The sequence below is a fragment of the Cyrtonyx montezumae genome, unplaced genomic scaffold (genome assembly GCF_038088225.1).
Source record: "Cyrtonyx montezumae isolate F1298 unplaced genomic scaffold, pur_monq_1.0 scaffold_7, whole genome shotgun sequence".
In the NCBI taxonomy this organism is placed as follows: Eukaryota; Metazoa; Chordata; class Aves; order Galliformes; family Odontophoridae; genus Cyrtonyx; species Cyrtonyx montezumae.
In genome coordinates, this window is record NW_027072078.1 from 15,616,660 (window position 1) to 15,639,331 (window position 22,672).

A 22,672-nucleotide genomic window follows, 5' to 3' on the forward strand; every position below is an offset into this window, starting at 1 on the left:
TCCATACATCCTGGCTCATGAAAGACGAACAGTGTGGAACATTGTTCCTAACAAACAGTGAAACATTTTCCTAGCAACATCATCATAATAGCAGTGAAACAATGGGTCACTTCCACTGGTGCAGAGTTTTATAAGTGAGACATGCAGGCTCTTGTTCATCACCAGAGAGAATATATATTTCATGGTGCTGGCTAAGCTGAAAAACAGCATTTTGTAGCTGAGGTTTTTTTTCTACTATATAATGTAATTGCACTTCTTGTAGGTGTTGTACTTTACATGGAATAAATAGGAGGCATTACTTACAGAGCCACCTACATACATTAGTTCAAGCCACTAGTGGTCCAGATCCTTAGCTAAACCTTTGATCATGAGGAATACTGATCATATAAATCTCACTGAAGATGTTCTATATTACCTACCTAAAGTCATTAAGATTGGGTGCTGTACATTTTTTTTTGTTGTTTTTCTACAAAAATATTTAAAAAAAAATCATCTTGTTTTTGTCACAAAGAGCTTAATACAGAGAAGAAAGACATTAGTGAAATCCTAGGAACAAAATACTACTACTGTAAGCTTGGAAAATATTCCTAACACCTTTACTCAACAGAATGCCTCAAAGATTCAAAGATACTAAGCGAAACATGTTACAGACCAGCAACTGGGACACTGATATCTATGGATTTTTTTTAACTGAAGAGTTGACAATCTCCTTCTTCCTCAACTACAGTCTTATTTAAATGAATGAATCAAGTCTTCACGTTTTCCAAATACAAATACTGCACTAGAAAAGTGCCCTAAATTCGGCCTTTACAACAGCAAATTCATTATATTCAAAATGTTCTTAGATATAATATCTCCCTTATTTAGTCCTCAAGGAAGACCACAGATGGAGATACCATTTGTTCACACTATTCCAAAGCAGTCTATTTAATAGTCAACGTGTTGGAACACTGTTCAATTTGCCTGAAGATAAGTAGATTTTAAAAGTTCCAGTGGTTAGATCTAGAAGTTCCTTTTTTCCTTAAATTGCAGCATAGAAATTCAAACATGCAAACTAAAACCATGAAAAATTCAGTTACAACTGAAACTGAATCATCACTATGAGCACTCTAAAGTCACATTATCTGCTTACAATCACATTACAAATACACTGTTGAGGTATAATAAGAGTAAAAATTTAATACTTGCCTGACAAGTGCAAACTGAACAATCAGAAGCATCTATCTGGTGATGACACGTTACTATAAAAAGTAACTGACAGAGAAGGGAAAGCTATTTGCTTTGTGCAAAATATACAAAAACGTAACTTCAACAGGCACTTATCCTGTCCTCTCTGTAACAATGAATCCTCAAGGCAAAGCTAAAATGAACCTTTCTCCCAAACAAATTATTGGATTTTTTTTCCTACTACTGAGATTACTAAGGCAACATATAAACATTTTGCAAGAAGAGCAATCTGAAAAAAAATAAATACTTGTACCACAAACAGCTGCACACAACAAAACTTAAACAAGTACGCATAAGTAATAAAATATTCTAAGTCAGTGCATCCTACACGCCCTTTTCCACCAACTTACAGACAATTACCTATCTGGAAAATGAAGACAAAAACAGAAAACATCACAATTTAAAAAATATGTTTATGTAACAGGGCACTGGCATTCTGGTTGATTACATATTTGTTTTTGAATGAACATCTATTTACCCGTATGGTGCAAGTTGTAGCTTTCTGTAAATGCAAACTCAATACCAATCCCAAAAATTACTTACACTCAAGTCAGGTAATCTCAAAAACTCTACCTGTAACCTGCAATCATTTCAATTTTTGTTTGTTTTTTGTTGTTGTTGTTGTTTATTTTTTTGCTATATTGTGCACAAAGGCAGGTTCTACTCAAGTCCATTATTTTTAAGTCCATTTTTCATCGTGATGCATAGTACAGAATTATAATATGTATTATTTTCAGTTGGTTTATTCTATCATTTAGCAATTTAAATGATCCCTACATATCTCAAAGTATTCACTCTGGTGCACAGAAACACAGGTGTGAAGAGGTGTGTGGCTATGAGGAAAGTTTAAAAGCAGTACATGGTATTCTCTCTGTATCAACTTATATTTATGAGAACATGGCAGACTATTTCTTTTTAATTTCAACACCTTTTTTAATATTACTAAATCAAATGCTTTTGTAAATGAACTCTGTTTTTGTATACTAACCATACAAATAAAATTCCAAGTTGAACAATTCTTTATTCTTATGTATTTGTTTTCTTGCATCTTTCTTCCCTTTGTAAAAGGATGAGTTGGGGGAAAAATGCCCTTAAGTCTGGAAATATTAATGCCAAGAGGCTTCCTAAGACTGTTGTTTGTTGGCCAACACTTCTGTAGCTAGAAATAGTATGTGAGAGAAAAAGAGCATACTTCCTTCAGCTCTACAGAAGGAAGCCAGGCAGTTACAGAGGACTTTCAAGAAAGTAAAACAGTGACAAATCTGTTGCAACAGTGTTTATTATTCCCATGTGATAATTTTAATTTCCTTTAAAATATATCTGGGGTTCATTAGTCAATGTCTATGGGATGTCTCCTTAATTAGTATACAGCAACTCACAAAAGCAGTAATGAGGGGGGAATTCAAAAATAAAAATAAGAAAGCAATGATGACGCAGGGGAATAGCACAGAGCTGTGCCAGTGGAAGGTCAGGTTGGGATTTAGGAAAAGGTTATTCACCAGAGGGTGGTCTGCACTTGCAGAAGCTCCCCAAGGCAGTGGTCATGGCCCCAAGCTGCCAGAGTGTAAGAATCATCTGGACAATGCTCAAATGTGGGGTTTGGGTTTTATGTGGTTTTGGGTGGAGCCAGGAGTCAGGCTTTATGATCCTTGTGGGTCCCTTCCAACTCCAGATATTCTGTGATTCTATTATTCTAAATTATTTCTATAAAAGGGATTTCATCTTTTTGCTCTACAGCATTAGTGTTCTCTACATGTTCTACATGCCACTCACTGCTACAGGGCAATGCCCCAAGATTTGCTGTGATGACATCTGCTATGATTTTTAAAACCATCAAACCATTTTTTCTGAGAACTCCTCAGGCATAAAAGCTATTTTCCACAATTTGTTTCCATAGATACATCTCTTTTTATTATTAATCAGAATGAAAGATTGAAAATTACTAAGCAAATATATAATCAGAACCTAGTTAATATTCCATGTTGTGTCTCTTTAAACAGGGTCCCATCCTGACAGTATTTAATTTTGGACAGCTAAGTCAGAGTGAAATAGGATGATGTGACTCTTTCTAAATGGAGGTTTTGACATTCTGGTTCACGAAAGAAGCATAAGACAGTTATCACTTAAGACCATGACTGTTGACCATACTGGAAAGGTAAACAATTTCTGCTTAGAAGAGGAAAAAAAGCTATCGGAGATACCAAATTAAAGCATCATTTCATCCAAGTATCTGACTAAATTCAATTTTAATCCCAGAAATCTAAACAGATAGACATAAAAGAGCAGAGGGGAAAGGGATCTGTCATTCAATCAGGTTAAACAGACCAGCTCTGGAAATACACATTCAAAGTAAAGGCTGCAGCATCTTTAGCAGAGACAGTTATTTGGGTTTTTTACTCTCTCTGACTGAGTGGGATAATGAAGCAGAACAGATGGGCTAATAATTATTACTAGCCTAAAACTACTGTATTATCTTTCCAAGGCAGGCAGATTCAACCCTAAAACTTCAGAACAGGCACTGAAGTATCTGAAAAATTTTGAAGAGGTGAAAAGAGGCAGAAGTACTCAAAACTCACAGGTATGTCAAAATAAAAAATTCCTTTTTTTTAAATCACTTCCACAGATCATCTCTCTTTCTTCCCCTTACCTTCCCCAAATAACTGAACTAGTATTAGCTCAAGAATATTTGCAGCAAGTTGAAGAAATAGAATAGAGCATAGTTAAACCCCAAAAAGAAGAAGAAAGGAAACAACAGCAATAACTAATCAATTTCTGAATGTCATTTTCTGACATTAAGGAGTATGTATTTTCATGGTTTTCACATTAAGAACGGATTAGATACTGTAAGCATCTCAGAACAGGTGAATGGTCAGTTACGCACAGCTTAATAATATTACATAAATACCTGATGCACCTTAATCCAAGCATAGAAATAGTACTTCTTATCTTTCAGTGCTCAAAGTACTTATTTAGAGAGTTCAGACAATGGAATCCTAAAAAAAAAAAAAAAAGAAAAAAGAGAGAGAGAGAGAGAGAAAGACAAAAAATAAAAAATAAAAACAGCCAGCAGCTGTTCTACTACTCTTAGAGAAAATAGGCCTGGGAAATCTGTACTGTCTAACGAGATTAAAGCTCTTCTAGCCATTCCTATGGGACTACAGTCAGTTATCTATGTTGCATTCACATGAGACTAGTATATGATACTCATGCCAAGTATCCAATTTTTAAATATTCAGCAGTATAAAGTAGAATTTTAAGGTGCCAGTCCAGTCAACACTAGCCACAAGGAAACAGTGGTGTCATGAATGAAAACTAATTCTGCAAATTCTCTGTGCCCATCTCATTTTATATAGTACTATTTATTGAAAAAAAGCAGTAGGCTGTTGGACCTGAAAAAAAGACGTACAGGTAATCCTAAGCAAAATTATGGTTCACTTATGCTCATAATAGAAATAATTCTGAGTTTCTATAGTGTTGCTGGAACTACTGCATCTGCCCTATCAGTCTGTAAGACAGACAGGTTTTGGTTTTTTTAATTTCTTAAGCAAGTCCACCACCAGTGGGTAGCTATTTCTACAGCAACTCAGTGCAATTGGAGAACCATTCAGGAGATGTTAGGCAACACAATGCCATCAGCTGCTCAACGTTGCATAAGCTTATTGTAGTTCATGCTGTCTGAAATATCTAATTAAACACACCAAAAAAAAGCACTCAATCAGGAAGCTGATGTGGAAACAAGCTGTCTGTGTGGGAAAAAAAATATTCCAATTCAGAATGTAGAATAAAATAGATGGCTCATTTCATTCTTTTGCAAATTGCAATATAAAACAGAAGATGACTTTCTCAGGTTTCTGAAATAGGAGTACATAATTGATCAAACTAGATGGAAAATTACATTAGAAAATTGCAATTGTATGCAAAAAAATAAAACATTGTGATCATTTTAGAGCATTGTTTCAGTTCATATCACTGCAATAATTTTAAGCTTGTCTGTACTGGTCAATAAGGAACAATGTTAGTACCTCTCCTTAAGAAAATTCTTAACACACTTTAGGGATACAAATAATTGGTAGAATTACTCTTCATTTTGTCTATCTGGAAATTTGAAAATGAACTGATACAGAGATAGCACATTATTTCACACATGGGATAATTCCTGAAGAAGCATGTCTGCAAAACAATGAGGGCAAGTGGACTGGTACTGCCTGGGATGGGGTGTTGTTTTTCTGGGGGGTGTTTTGTTGTTGTTGTTTGGTTTTTTTTGGGGGGGTGAGGGTGGAAGCACAGATCACCTTCATCCTTCACTTTGGCATGTTGGAGAAAAAAAACAAGCAATTTTTAAAGCAAGGACTGATGAGTGAACTGAGAATTATTGTCCATGATTCATTATTTCATCTTTTTTTCCTATGCTGTGTCTTTTTTGTTTGCTTGTTTCCTTTTTCAAATTCATAGGTTTGGAAAGAGGACAGAGCCAGAAACAATACCTTTCAGAAGAATTCCTCTATAGGAAATTCCTACTGATAACATCCACTCATTCTCAAAGGAAATGGGTAACAGCTAATGATACAAAGTTTACTTGAAAAGTAACATGGAATGCCAAAGTGTAATAAATAATTAGGATGTTGGATTTCTGAGTTCATTTGCTTGCTTGTTCATTTTTTAAGTCTATGGTTTTTAGAATTCTGTGGGATACCAGGTGAAAGTATTATAGAGAAACTTCCTTTGACACTTCTAATCAAATGTGGAAGGATTTCTTCAGGCCTAATAAAGTTAAAAAAAATCCTGAGTGGTTCATTGCCTGAAGTATCCCATCACTAATCTTTCTCAGAATCCTACACTGGATTTGGCAAAAACATGGACCTACCAAACTGAGGAGGCGGGAGAGAAAATTTTGCTACCTTTCCCTTTCAGCAAAACAATAATTTTTAAAAGAGTCTCCGAGAGTTCTTCCATGTCAGAAAATGATCCAGAGTGTAAATATCAATCAACTTGTAAAGTTAAGCTTTAGTAAATCATCAGGAATCACATGGGATGGTTTTAATACACTGGAGAAACCGAGGGTAAGATATATATAAAGCAGGTAATAAAACAGTAAAAGGAAAGAAAGGATGGGTTTTACCTAAGTGGGACTGTCATGGAGCAAAGATGGTCAGGATGTTAATATTTTAGTAATTAATTTTTAGTTCATATTTCATTAGTGATACTAGTTATGATCTGAGGCACAGGACAATGAAATAATTTGGCTTTCAATCTGCTGATGTGCAAAAGTGATGAGGATTTTGGTCCCATTTTTTTATTGCATCATCTCTTCAATGCAGCAAAACAAACAGAAGAATGTCATACAGCAAATCTTTTCAGACTAAGCCAGTGCTGAGTCTAACCATCTATTACATTTTTGTTTATAGAGGTCAGAATTAATCCAGGAGGATCCTCTGGCCTAGCTTATTGCTTTGTTCAAGGGTACATGTCTCTTGAGCCTCATGGTCAGCTAACAATCTTGATCTTTCCCACCATCTTCAACTGATAGGACTCCAGCTTCTAAAAGAAATGTTAATTCATAAAAGCATAACATTTCCTTTTAAATTATTAATTTACCTACTGCTATTACTTTGTTTTATAGCATCATGCAGCTTCTTTAATAATGTTTATGACTTTGTGTCATGAATAAATTGAAATCAGTACGTGCCTACTTTTGCACTATAGTTTTTAATAAAAGCAATGCCTAAGATCAGGCTTCAGGTAATCTTGGTAATCTTACTCCACCCTCATTCATTTTCCTTTAGTCTTGGCCTATTTTTGCCTCACATTTCCATACCTGCTTCATCCTAAAGATGACTACTTTCTGTAAAAGAGAGTGGTGAGTTTGTTTGTTTGTTTCACTCCTCTTCATCAAATTCAGTAATTATAGACATAAGTTCCAATCTTCCTTCCAGATTTAGTAATAATCATTTTCATGCAGTTATTTCTGTTAACCACCCTGGTTTTGCCTCTGTGCACTATATTATCAACGTTACTAAAAAATGAAGGAAAATATTCATTTAGTATGAGGGCAATAACCACATTATCTTTAATCCCTGATTAGAAAATGCCTGCTAACACAGAGTAAAGTCAAGCAGAAAATGACATCATTATGAGACATTTAATTTCAGATATAGATTATGAAGCAAGTGCTATTTCTGGTGGTGAATCCTTAAACTATCAAGGAATCATCAGGATTGGATGCTATTTAGAAGTGATTTTAGCAATTAGTGAGAACACAGTACTAGAAATTGCTTTAGGGGCAAAAGAATGAGCAGAGAAGAAACAGCTATTTAGTTTTAATTGAATTGAAAGATAAGTATCAGGAGATACAGTCCAAAGATTTTCAACTTCAGATTTACAACCTTTGATTATTAATGGAATGATTTTGAAATAAAAATATTTGAGATTCAAAGGTGGAATAAACTTGCTATTTCATTCAATTAATGGTTCTCAGATTTCTTTCTTGGTTCACCATCAAGCGGTAACTGTGGTACAGGATCTCTCTTACATAAGGGGCACATCTACAGGACTGGCCATATGGTTGGGAAAATAGTGAGAGACAAGAGCTGCTATTTGCATCTCATGGTTGTACTATCCTGCATCTTTGTCTATGGAAAGAATATATTTACATACATTTGTAGCTGCAGTAAACCAAGAAAATACAAATATACACACAGGAAGGTAAGTTCGACAAAAGCTCTCTACCATCTGTTAACATCTTCTCTGTCACCTGTAGACCTAAGTAGCAACTTTAAGAGTATTACTGAAGTGTTCTGCACACATGCAGACTATTGCTGTGTACTATTAGACCACTCTGCCCAGTTTTTGTTATTACAAACAGGGCATTCCTAATTATTTCCCAAAGGCCTACCACTGACGAACAGACAGCCCATGATGGCCAAGAACCTGCCAGCAGCCTAGCACCTGTCCTTCCCCACTGCCTCTTGGTTTAGAGGACAGCCATCTATGATAAGGGCTAACACTGAAGTTGTTCTCCAAACACAGAGACAACACACACAACCCAAGTGGGACTGTCAGGGAGCAAAGATGGTCAGGATGTTAATATTTTAGTAATTACTTTTTAGTTCATATTTCATTAGTGATACTAGTTATGATCTGAGGCACAGGACAATGAAATAATTTGGCTTTCAATCTGCTGACATGCAAAAGTGTCTCAAATCACAACAGACCTAGTATTATCAACGCAGTAATGGAGCCCAGGCCAACTCATTACTCTCTGTGCTTAAGAAAGGAAATAACAAACCTGTGACTATCTGAAGGTTCTCCATCTGAAGATAAGCCTGTACCCATGCTGTGGATGCACTAGATTAGACAGCAGAGAATATAAAGGTCTCTCAGTAGTGATGGATAAAGCCATCATGAAGGACAGGTCCTGTCCCCGTATCAGCATGTCTGACAATACTAAAGGCAAAGCTAAAAGTCATACTTACATCAAAAATGGCTCATTAAAGCAGCAATTTCACCAGTCTTAAGTTTAGGATAGAAAGAAGTTAGACCACAGCCCACAGTATGGAAAAGATGAGAAGATGGGAGCGGTAGAGGTAAAGTGCTCTCTAACAGCAGGAGTCCCTGAAAACATTCTGTCTGACTCATTAGGAATCATTCTTAAGCTGAACAGAGAAAACTGAGTCATAGATGATTCATCCACTTACCAGATGGGAGGAAAGCATATATGAAATTTGGGACTGCCACTTGCTGCACAGTGTATCATGAGCTGCCACTGCTTGAGCTGTGAGTCAGCTTCTCTGACACAAAACAGGGAAAACACAGAGCATTGAACGCAGAAGCAGTACACGCTTTAACATGCTGGCTGGTGCCCTCATTGAAGTGTACCACAAAAGAGAGGTGTTTAGAGCATACTGAAAGCAAGCAAGACCAAATATTTATTGACCTTATCTAAATCACAGCTAACAGCTTTTACACAGTTGTTAACAGGTAGCCGATAAAAATGATTTTCATAGGTTCATAGGTTCATTCATTTTGCCACACCTGCTCTGTTGCAGATAACTTCTTACCCATTAAATACATAGAGGCATGTTGCAACCAAAGCAAAAATGCTCCTTAACAGCTGGTGAACAATGCCAAAAATCTGTAACCTCTCACTGCTGTTCTAACAAAAGTAGAAAACTAATGCAGAGACAAGGCAACAGCTACACTTTCAGTGGCACTAGTCATGTTTTGGGATTACACACTTCACCTTTTAGGTCAGAAATCTCAGATAGTAGAAAGACTTCAGACTGTAGATTTACATCAATCTCTTAATTTGACTGCAAATTTTCTGCTGAAAGCCTCTTTGAGTTGCCTGTGTACATACTGAAAAGATCAAAAACATCCAATTTAATCCCTGAATCACTAAGTAGTTTGCTCTTGAGACTGGAAAGCTAGAAATCAGCTTCAAACTGACATTTAAAAATACCCCTCGATTCTGGTCTGACATCCAACAGTTCAAGATTAGTCAAGGGCCCATCATCCCTGTTTTTTTTCTATTTTTTTTTTTAACATGCTGATGTCATAAACTTCTCAGTCAGACATATCTGTAAAAACTTCTGTCTTGTTAGTCTTGAGTCCAAGCATTCTAGACTACCACCTGAGTAACTGCACCAGCCTCCCCAGTGGTGGGATATCCTGCAGCTTTAGCAGAACAGTATATAAGCTTGACATATACCTGACCCAGGTGCTGAAGGTACAACTCAGGAATTGAAAGTATTTGAGAACCAGGGCCTGATAAGTGCTGCTTTAGGCCAGAATTTCAACTGCAGTTCACTATGGATGCAGCTCACTGTGGGTATGTCCTGGTCATGGTATGAATGGTATGGTCATGCTATCGTCATGGTATAGTCATGGTATGGTTATGCTATTTTAAGTATTATATGGGTTTTATCATTCCAGTCCAAACCTTCACATCATTACTTGTCACAGCTGCAGTAATCAGCTATAACTTCATGTACTATAAAGCTTAGAAGTTATTTGCAAGAAAATCTTACGCAGTTTCTGATGCAAGTATCATGAACGAAGTAAGTACTAGTAGTCAAGTAAGTCCAGCTACAGATGTTGGCAGTTTGCAAGGAAAATTCAGATTACAATTTCTGCTGTTCAGCAATACCAAATAAGATTGTATCCATTTTGTAAAGTTCAAACTACTTCCTAATGAGTGTCAGCATTGTTACACTCCATTTTTACCCTCATGAGCAACACACGCAGAAAACTGGTTTTTGTATGTACTAGTTCCTTTGATGATACAACAATATAGCTACAAGGCAATTGGATTTCTTATATGAAGGAAACCTCTTTGTGGTATCAACCTGTCAGCTAATAGTCTAAAATCAACTTCTAACAGGCAACGTACATATGATAATTTAAAGCAAGAGTTTAAAGTGCGTGAATGTCAATGGTTTACTGGCTGGTTCAGACAGGTTCCATGACAACTGGTGTGGGGGACCCATAGACCCACACCCCAGGAAAGGGGAAGGGTGAAAGGGAAAAGAGAGATGGGCCTAGAAGCAAAACAGCAGCAATGATCTGAGGAAGAAAGCTAATTTACTAAATAAGATATCAGAAAGCAAAATAGCACAGTATAATACAATATAATTGGAATTGAAGCTAATAAATCAAATAAAATGAGCAAGAGAGAGTGTCTGATAAACCGAAGGCCTTACGCTAACGCTGAAGTCGAGACAGCAGCGAGCACCCACTGCTGAGTCCATCCCAAAGGAAAGAGAGAGTCCTGTGACCGCAGACAGTTTTAATCTTTCCCTCTGAGCGGAAACACGTAAAAATGCAAAGCATCACAAAGTCCTCAGGGGAATGTAGTAGTTCTTCCCTTCTGAGACAGGTATACCCATAACTACGATGATCCACAGAACTGGAGCATTAACTCTAATTCTTAATACACTACATGATGTTATGATGTGGAATGCCAATGCCAAAAATCAGAAAACCATGACAGTGAAGCAAAAAATTCTACTTGCCAAAGATTATATGCATCAACATTTGAAGTAGAAATATCACTTCTACTTTACATGTAATAAATAATATTTGATGTCCATAAATATATAATAGCATTATCACTGAAGGGCCTTCCACATTCCTGAGCCATCACTCACCTTTCTTCCATGGGGATAAATTCAGACTAGAGATTTCTATTTCTAGAAATTTCCCATTGTTTCCATGCATTCATTCATGATATATGGCAAAAATAAAAATAAATTAAAAGAGGCATTTCTTCATTCACAACAGCAACTATCTTAAAAAAAAAAAAAACAAACAACAGAATTATTCACTTCCATTTTTGAAAGAGCCCTTCAAACTGTTTAGAGTTCTCTCCACCCATTCCTTTGGGAGATGGAACTTTATCTACAACTGCAAATCTGAAGCTTGAATTTCATTTAAGCAATCCTTCACTTCCACTAATTTCCAGGCTAATTTCAAAAATAAAATATTAAAGATGGGAGAAAACATCTACAGTTATGGTACTCAAACACAGCAACCTTGACCAGAAACTTCCACGTAATTCTTCAGTTAATGGCTGCCAGATTGATGGTTTCAGTCTTTCATCTAAGTCTTTCTGGCAAGGAACCCATAGAGAGATTAAAAAAGGGGTATTTCTACATCATTTTTGTCAAAAGCTTATATATGCTTATATATGTACTAGGCTAACAGAGACATGTGGCCCCAAGCCTTCATCCAGTGGTTCAACTCTTTTCTATACAGATACCACCTTTTTTTTCTTTTTTTTTCCTGCATAAAAGAATGAGAAACAAATACGATGTGCACAGAAACAGCCTAACTTAGTCTAGAAGCTGGCTTGCATCTTATGAAACAGACACCAATGAAGATGTTCATTCAGCCTTCACTTCAAGCAGTAAGGTCTCTCTAATTTGGCTATATTTAACAGCCTAGTGCTAAAGTATCCAGAAGTACAGTATCTGATTAAAGCGGTCTTGAGGACCAAGAATTCTACAAGGCATTGTTTTTGTACTCTCTCATTGATCCCTACATGAAAATCAATTATACTGTTTGTGCCTTGTTTTCTTTAACTTTGAAGTCTTTTATAAATACAATCAAGAATTTCAAAATTCATATGTAACTCTTAGAAATGGAGCATGAGAAGAAATGTGCATTTTTGAACTGTGTGCTTTACAAATAGAAATTTACAGAAACTCAGTGTTAGCATTAATTACTCTTTGACTGCTAGAAATGTTAGATTAGTTAAAACCTTAAAGATTCACTGATAGACACCACTTATTTGACAAAAGTGATGCCTCTGGAAGACCATGGGACATCAGAAATTCCTTAATGAATTGAAGTTTGAGTTTCTGATGGTTCTCATCTCCCCAAGAAGCCAGTAATTACTGAATTTTCCTCACTTTTAATTTAAGGCACGAGGAACTGAGTGGCTGAAAACTTCTTTAAAGATCCTCTTTAAGTTTCTTTGAGAAGTGGAGTAGGTTTTACCATAGAATAGGTACTATAAAACCTGACAGTGGGAGCCAAATTGTCTCCTGTAGCTATCTGGAATGAGCATGTGCTGCTCAGATTAAATGCAGTCCTTGATACAACCACAGAAGATATGTAAAGCTACAGAGGATCTAAGGTCTCCTACTGTTGATAATGACTCATATCCTGTATTTTTCACATAAGACAGCAAGTTCTAGCTATTTATGGTGCAGCCCATTAAAAATTTCTTTTCATGAAGAAAAAATGCTGTCAGCTGCCATTCAGAAGTTGAAGTAGGAGGCCAACTAGCATGCTACAAAAATTATCAGAGAAAAATACTATAATCACAAAAGAGCCAAATGTTTCCTCTTCAGCTCTTTGAGATAGCAGATGCCTAGTCATAAACAGAATCCTTTTTCTCTGAAAATTTTGCTCATACACAGATCACTATAGAAAAAAAGGGGGGGGATAGAAAAATGTGGTATGACTGATTTCCATCTATAGCATTTTATGTTGTATATCCTGTATCTCACATATATATCAACAGCTCCCCACATACTGCCCCAAAACACAGGATGGTAGTGAATGTGTCTCCACTGCTGTTGCACTGGATGGGGAAGGAGCAGAGTGTGTCTATAAGCATTCCTGCTCCTGATTCATGCTCAACTCAACATTTTTCACACAAAAGGGAAATTACTTTTAAAAAGCAAAGCTATGTTTTAGGCTAGTTTTATTAAATCTTTAACAGTCTGATCAAACAGTTATATCAGTATCACATTTTGATTAGACAAACATTTATAGTTCCAATCCTACTAAGTCAAAGCACATATATACAAAGTTTCTGCTAGTTTTTCTCTAGTGTTGTTCTCAGCCTTACACTGCCCCTTTGGGTCAGATAAGCATAGGGGAAAGTTATGTGAGACTTCAGTGTCCCTATCTTCACAGGGAAGAACATAATGGTAGAGAGGTGATGTGGGTGGCAGTAGGGTCTTTTTTTTTTCCCAAGATGGTTTCCTCCTCCTCAGTCTATAGGCTACTTGGGACTATTTTTATATCTTCTAACAATTCCTAACACCTTTTGCTTTCTTTATTAGTCTATAAGTCTACCTTATATCCAGATACACTGTATTTCACATATATCAGCTACTTGTTCTTTTTTAACCCTAAAACCAGTCTTTCAAGTCTGCATTTATGCTAACTACCAGTTGTAGAGTTTTTAGCTCAGTCTCCCATACCATCTCATATTGATACTTCCAAGGTTCCTGTTGACATTCCATGTCTGGGCAGAAAGGGCTCCTTGCCACCCACATATAACAGATCTCATATACGCTTCAGACTGTGCTTTTTGGCAGGCAAAAACACTGCAGTTTTCAAGACACCTTACAGAACATTTGCTGGTCATTAGGAATGAACTGAGGACCCATTTGAGCACTCCACTGGTATCGCTGTTTTCAAAACAGGGCTATAGACATCACAGAAATAGCAAATATCCCACCAACAGTGCTGGCAAATGAGAAAATATTGAAGTTCAAAATTATACAGATTATCACATGCACGGTTTGTGAGTGAGGTTTATGTATTTACTTCAAAAATCAGAACACAGGAAGATGCAAGCAAGCACTGATATTTCCGTTGGGGTCAAGACAAGTGCAGAGTGGAAGGCTTGCACAGACAACTTAATCACTACAATCACTACTCATTCTATAGCCATACAACACACTTCACAGTATTATGTACGAAGAGCTTCAAGAATTTGACATGGCCAGCCTCCAGAAAGATATTCCTTTGAGGTATGGCAAAAACTCTGAAATAACGACGCTATTTGTCAGACTGGCTCCAGTCTTTGCAGGGGTCCAGAACACTGGTCTTTCCTTCCTGAAAATCAGATGCCCATTTTTGACTGCTCCCACGTGCAGAGGATTTGAAACTGTGTGCTGCACCTAAACAGCCCCCCAAGAACAAGAAGTATGCTGGTGGGTTTGTGGACTGTGAACCACGTAGGCAACTACTCACTAGGGCTTACACACTTACCCCAAGTACTTCCTGTGTCAAATATTCAAATTGGGCAATTCAAGACACATTCCCAGAAAAGCCTTTTTTTAAATTTTCCTAGTTTCTAGTAAATCACAAATAATGTACATTGAAATTATCTGAAATCTTATAAAATCAAATCCTGAAGCCTTCTTAAGTAATCCAGAAAGAAATTGGAACGGAAGTATTTTTTTAATCAAACTGCACACAGAATCAGCAGTTAGGTGAGAAGTCAGAAAGGAAGTTCATTACCCCCACTGTACATATTTCTATGTGTTTTTAAGCTCTTCAGCACATACATATATACAGTTAGGTTCAGACTGGAGAAACTCTTATTGGTAATCAAAAAGTTGACCTTAGAATGACTGCTAATCTTCTGGGAGATGCAACGAACATTCCCTCAGTAACAATGCTAAGTTACAACACTCTTCACACAAATAAAAGTTGCATCAACTTACATTTCAGCACTCAAGGTATTGTACAGTGCTGCTACCTGACTCTGACTTGCACCTCAAACATTTTAAAACTACCTAAGACATAATATTTTCTGCTTCATGAAGGGAAGAGTTCAAAAACTAAGGGTGAATTGAAATTCAGATAGAACTATCTTTTTACACATTAAGTGAAATTGCATGGATCAGTATCTGTCTTGCATTTTACAAAGGAGGCATATGCACATTACATATAAACTAACTTCCCCAGCAATTTTATGCAGGTGTTTCTGCCTGGTGAGTATTTCCTACAAACACGTAACAAAATAGGAAAAAAGATCAGCTATAAAAGCACTAAGCTGTAGCAATGTAAAATAAAAGCTCAACTCAGTGGTTTTTTAAAGAGATTAAAAGAAATTTCTAGATAAAAGTACTGGCTTTTCCATGTACAAGAAGAATATTAAATTTTAATTGATTTTTTGGTATTTTTAGTAACAATTTGACTGATTTATTGTCTCCAGATGCTATACACTGTTCATATTTCACTACAGATACAACAGAGCTCCCAGCTGTGCTATTTAGTTGACTTCAAAGTAGTCCCTGATGGGGTGGTTTATGAAATCAAAATGGCCCTTTAAAAACATCACCATGCAGTAAATTTCACAAGCACTGAGCTCCAGTCATGTAGGAAATTAGGTGCTAGGAGACTTGAGAATAACATTGATCTCTCCAGAGTAATATTCTGCCATCATCATTCCCATTGGAGTCAATGGGAACTGAGTGAAAATCAATAGCAGGGCATTATTCTGTGATTAAATTCATTGGAGATGATGTATATAGTGAAAAGAACATTCTTCAAGATCAGTATAAATACAATCCAGTATAAGAATCACCGTTATCTTGCTGCAAAAATACTTGCAGTCATAGAACAGTTGAGACTGGAAAGGACTCCACAGACCATCCATCAGCCTCCATGCTCAGGCAGGATGACCCACAGCAGGCTGCCAAGGAACACGTCCAGGCAGGCTGCAAACACCTGCATCAACAGCAACTCCAGAAGCATTCTGGGCAATCTGTGCCAGCCTCAGATCACCAATTGAGACAGAAGTGCTTACTAAATTGCCTATTCGTATTAAGAATTAACCATACAAATAATGTCTAAATGAAAACAGAAGAAGGCATTTTTCAAGTAAGATAAACTATACAATCCTACACTGTGAGATCATTTCCCACATAGTCTGAAGGAGAAAATAATGGTTTTGGACTATTTTATTTTTCACTGTGAAGCAGTTATGCCCAGCGATGAAGTACTGGTCTTTGGAGACAGAGTACCTGAATACTGCAGTCTATCTGTAGAACCTCAGACCAACATATTAATCCCTGGAGGAGATGAAGGCAGACAGGAGATGTCACTACTTTGTTATGGGTCCCAAACGACATCCACTTCGTGAGCATAAATCATTTGCATTGTTTTTATCTATAAATACATGCAGATCAAAACTGCAAATGACAGGACAAAGTAGAAAATGACAACAGGTAACAAAGCAGGTAACAAAGGATTCACTTTTCTGGCTCAAGAAATGTCAAAAGCAGCAATGAAAGAGTAAAGGAATAGGCAACTGCATTGTTGAGTAAAAAAATATTTCTCTTGTCAAAGGGGGTGGAAGTCAATTCTCAGGTCCACTTTGTTGTCCCCGTTCTGGAATGCAAGCATTCTTATTTCTGTTACTGCATGAGATTCTCAACTGTGGAATAGCCACAAATGGAAAGTTTTCCTAAACCTGGATTTCTGTAGTCCCATTGTGGAGAAGATTTGATCAACAAGAGAGCTACATAAAAATGAAGTTGGAATACATACACCTTCCAATTAGGATAATTCAGGTCAAAAGGAGGTTTCTGGTCCCACTTCCTGCTCAAAGCAGGGTCAGCTATGAGGTCATATTGCTCAGGGCTGCCACAAGCTCAATTATGTCAAAATTAAATCTGCACGTGGCTTCTCTGAGGTGCACATATATCAGCACAGAGCCTGGAAAACTGCCAGAGTGTTCCTGATTTACTGGAAAAATATGTTGAAACTGCCAGCACTGAGGTCAGTAGAACACATGAGATTCAAGATGCTTCTGAATTACTATGAAACTTCCTGGATCACGGTTACAGAATATGAGACAATGAATCCCAATCAATTTGTGCACAATGTTGGAACCCATATCATTGTGGGATGGATTTGAAATATCAGTTCTGTGCTTTAAAGAATTCCAAGCTGTGTCATAACAAGAAACTTTATTACAGCAACAAAGCAATTTATATAGCTTAGACTTAAAGGCAGTTTCTAGCTCCAAACAGCTGTGCAGTCTGACCCATGGGGGCTCTTTAGCCTATTGCTCTCCTGCCCCATCAGCATCAATCAGATGAATGCCACAAAAGAAAACCTTTTCTTGCTTGTGCGTTTGGCCAAAACATTTATCACAAGAGGAACACAGGGTGAAAAGTAGGAATGGAACAGAGATGTTCTGCCCAAGGTTAGAAGCACTTCTGCTTCTGGCCAGATCATTCTGGAAATGTAAAACAAAATGGTTGCACAACATCTGGGAATCCTACCACACACCCACATCCTACCAAAGAGTAATTGCAACAATTTCACATTTGGAAAAAATTGTCAGCAGAAACTAACTAGTCAAGAAGTGTTCAATCAAAATCCTCCAGAAACACCCAAGGATTACAATAGCCCCAGCATGAAAAATCAGATAGCATTTCAGTGTTTGCAGAATCACTAAAGAAGAAAAATAAGTGGTAAAACTGTTTCAACAACAACAAATTTAAAACACTCCAGAAATCACTGCATTTTTTCCAGATGATGAGTTTTCTAACTCAATTTACCTGAGGTATTATATCACTTCTATAATTCCAACATAAAATACTGGAAAATAGCAATGTGGGCATAGTTGACAAATATCTGTACTTGTTTGTTCTTCATTCTGTGTACCAAACAAAGGCCAGAGTTAGCAGCTCAGAGTTTCCAACCCACCTGACCAACACAGCCAGGAGACAAGGCCTTCATATAGCAGCTGCAGGACACACATCACACCCAGCAGAGCCAAGATCAAGGAATTTGAGCATGGTTCTTAGCAAGGAAGTAACACTGTCCCTCCACCTCAAGATGCTTTAAGTGGACATGGGAAAATAGAATCTGTTTTATCAGATTCAGGTCCCTGAAGAGTCATTTTGCAAAAGCACAGGTGCTGCTGGTCACATAGAGCTGCAGTTAACAAAGTTTCTGCATGGAGGTTCATCATCCCTGCTCTAAATCCTCATAAAGAAAACCATATGTCTCAGTAAATAGATAACTAAAACAGTCAGTTCCTTATTGTGCCTAATATTTTAGGCAAGAAATTTCTTTTTACAGTGCTCTGTGTTAGAGCATTTCTAACAACACATTTTTAAATTCAAGGTTTTGTTGCACTACATGGAAATTTTAAGGAGTGATTTCAGCTATTGCCACATGCTGGAAATGTGTAAGGCTGCTCAGACACAGGGCTCTTAGGCACACTCACCAGTTGAAACTTATCTGTTACGATGCAAAATTTCTACTACAAAGATATAACCACGCTCAAAAGAAAACGTGCAAGTACAAACCTGACTCCTCAGAGCTTACAACTAATGAAAACAGGGCAGCAGGAAAAAGTGCACATGTTCTAGGCTAAGTACTTCTGTTAATTCTCTGTTCAATAAGCTTCTCAAACCCTTGGGGTACCTTAAAGAATGAGGTAATACTCAACTTTTACTCTCATCAGGGATCATGCAAGTAAGCAAAGGAAGTAGAATAACACATGAGAGCACTGCAGTTCTTTTGATATCAAAATACCCTTCCAACAAAACACTTTTTGTATCACATCCCACAAACACACTAACATTTAAGAAAAAAAATGAAAGAATATATTACTAAATATTTCTCACAAAATGTGTCATAAGCTTTTCTCTTCAAAGGTATGAAGCAGGAAGGGTACATTTTTAGTAGCACACTGAAATTCATGATTAATAGATAATATGAGGGAATGGTTTGTGAAGTCTGAGAACATGCCATGAAAATAATCTTTTCTTTTTTCCAAGCAGTTAAGATGTAAAAACACCTAAACTGCATCAGTTTTGGCAGTGACCATCTCTTAAGTTCCTGAATTTAATCACCAACAAGATACTTCTTGTATTTTCTTTGGCTGTACTGATGTTTCATTATTTGCTCTTCCTAGTATAAAGATTCTCCAATACAAATAAAAATATTCAGAACTTAGTTTTCTAAACCACATTTTTTTTCTTCTCCTTCCCTTTAAAAATACACAAAGCTCACATTAATCCCAAAACTGTAAAAGCTGATAATATCTAACAGAGTATAAAGCAAGAAGATAGGAGAAATGCATCCTTAAACAAAACAATCTAAAGTTCACTTCCAAGTAGGTTCCAAATGTTTGGATTTTATTTCACATCTTTTCAATTGATTGTGTCTAACTGTTGATATACTCAAAAAACAAGAACAAAAACGGCATCTAGAAATAGATGTATCAGATGTATCAAAGAATAACATGTATTTCGCATGGGGTGGGGATGAATCATGTAGTTTATAAAAATGTTACATATATGGGATTAAGGATTTCTTGCTCAAAAGGATTATCGTAAACTACAGGAACTACTGCATTACAAATACTGCCTGAAAACAAAGGTATCTAAGTCTCCTACTGTTCAATTGAGGCCCTATTATTCTGCTTATCAAAACATAATCATGAAAGTCTACCACTCTCTAATAAAGGAAAAACATATATCCATGAGCAAGCTCATGTTATAAGAGTAGATACGTAAACTGAATGAATTATAGATTTGGCAAGGAATCAGGAAATCTTTAGAGGATTTCCAAGCAACAATAAATTGCTGGTTAAAAAAGAAAGCAAGTCACATACTTGTATCCCTTACGTGCTTTGGTAGAACAAAGACAGTAAATACTTCCATTATTGTAGCATTTGTTTCTTTTCTGCCTGTTTTTAACTTGGAATTCATTTCTGCCTACAATCTGTCACTTCAGAATGAAGGCTTCCCTAAAACCCTGTAACCTTTTCACTTAAAAAAAAAAAACAACAAATTAGCTCTGAAACAAATATTCACTTGGTAAATTCTTTCTTGAATATACACTAAGAGAATCAGCCCTTAAATAAACTTTCCAGCTTCTGTTTCCCCTATGAAAGCGGCAGCCCAGGCAAGGAGTGAGCAGCTCTGCCTGGCACTGCAGCTACTGCAAGTGAGGATCTGCAAGCAGATGCTTATCACAAAGCAGCAGGCACCTGGTAACTCACTGCCACAGAAGGCAGCAGTTCTTCACACCCAGACCTGCTCCCAGACACATCTGCCCACATGTTTTTTAGTTTAGTTGTAGCATTTCTCTGAAGATATGTTCAGGAGGTTGGCAGGTAACAGTTTGAGTGCTGGTGTTGACTAATAAATCAGTCTGCTCTAAAAACCTCTCACCTTGACCTATATTTGCCATCACCAAAGGCTACTTGCTCTGTTGACATAAAATTGCCAAGGAAATTAGAAAGCTGGGGTAAAACACTGAATGAAGGGGCAGCTGCAGCTAGAATCTCTACTGGCAGATGGGCTGAGAGCCCTGACTTGAATATGTAGGGCTAGTTTAACACTATGGAAGGTAATTTGCATGCCTATAAAACAGCTGTTGAATTATTTTCCTTAAGAGCTGGCTACTTTCAGAAGAGAAGCTTACTGAGGATGGCAAGGAGTCATCCATTAAAGGGATACTTAGAAAAAAACAAACTAAGGTCTAATGCAGGAAATCTGTCTAGGTCACAGCAACCAATGATTTAACTACTGATGCAAACAAAGGAAAAAAGTAGTACCTATGACAACATACAATTCCAAACACTAACATTGTTAATAGTAGTGCTTACCTCTCTTGAAAACCAGCTTTCTTTTTTTCTCTCATTTAAAGCTTCATCAGCATCACCATATTAGTGGTTAATTGCTGTTGTAGGCACATGGAAAGATGCCTGTACACACAAAACCCCTCTTTCCCTAGTGCAGCAACAACAGCAGACCTTTACTTTTAGGAAAGGAAGGAGCTTTCAGCTGCTGTGCTTCTCCACGCATCAGCTGTACAGTCATATATAACGTACCCCATGGGAAAAGCCGAGCAATGAAAGCAGAAAAGGTGAGAGGCACTTCCAGTGCTTTGAAGGACCCTAGAGATAAGTGGTTACAGTCACGAGTGCAACTGCTTTAGCTGGTTTACTTTTTTCACATCGGACAGCTAAGAATGTCCTTCAGTGGATCACATGAATCTAACCTAATGCCACACCGCTACCTAAAAGGGCAAATTCCTTCCCAGTACTCCCTAAGTAGAGTATTGTTGCTGTTTCCCTTGTATTAGTGCAAGCATTGTTGTGGCTAAATCATAAGCTTCTCAGAAAACTGATTTGTCTGGAACTAGAACAGCAAAAGCCATAAAACTGATTCATTTTCAATCAGAATGGTTCTTTGCTCCAGCAGGCTGTGTGCTCCATTGGCAGCTGCCCAAAAGACAGGGCAAAACACATTGCAAAGGGTGGAAGGGAAAGCAGGATCCCTCCTTTCAGTAGAAGCCTGACTTAAACAACACAGCCAGAGACATGGTATTAGTTAAGCAATATGAATGGAAATTCTACCCATGGGTGGTAGATCTTTTATCTTTCATTAAGACATACTGAAAAATGCAAGCATTAACAAGAATTATACAAGCTTGGTTCCATAATGTGTCTTTGGCAATGGTGGAGTGCCTATGATTTTCTTTCAGCACATACATTTCCTTAAATATTCCTTAAAGTGAAAAGTAGCAGTGTTCTTTTCATTCTAAAGATGAAACTTGGGATAAGTGGTGCACACTCATAAAACAGAGTCTGCTCTGAAGACCAAAATAGTAGATCGAAAGTCAGCACTCCCAAATGTGAAAGCAATGGCTGGGTGTGCTACTGAATGAATCAGAGGTAGGGTGTGAATTAATCAGTGTAAAAACCTCAGCGCATAAAGTCAAGAAACTAAAAGATGTGCAGTTTGAACTGTTAATTTTATTGTATTTCCAACATACTTCCATGCCAATCTTCAGTGTCACTTTCAGGCTTTACAATTGCTGAGGGGTCTTCAGGGAAATTAACCATACCTGAGCTTCTTTAAGTTTCACAGAATGTGAAACTGAAGTGTAACCAAAGCTTTTAAATTTCATTATCAACCAAAAATGTACGGTTAGATTTATTCAGTTCTATTTCTTCTGTAATCGCATCTTTATGGTTACCCAAAATGCAACCACAATGATCTATCATGCAGAAGTGGTTATGCTAATCTGTATCTATTTCTAACATAAGAGGGTGGGGGTGAAGGAACTTATGCCTTTCAACAAGAAACTTTAATGTGGAAAAATACAATTTATTTTAAAATGTCATTCCTATGACATTTTTGCCTTTTTTGGAAAGCATGGC

General features: G+C 37.1%; 1 protein-coding gene across 1 annotated transcript in view; it reads right to left on the bottom strand.

Annotated features, from left to right (window-relative positions):
- Positions 1–21,139, bottom strand: part of PDE1A (phosphodiesterase 1A) — a 177,819-nt gene extending 156,680 nt beyond the window's left edge. Inside the window, exon 1 of the mRNA XM_065750482.1 lies at positions 21,113–21,139. The gene's annotated coding sequence lies outside the window, so the exon portion shown is untranslated. The remainder of the gene's footprint in view (positions 1–21,112) is intronic.
- Positions 21,140–22,672: the final 1,533 nt, after the last annotated feature.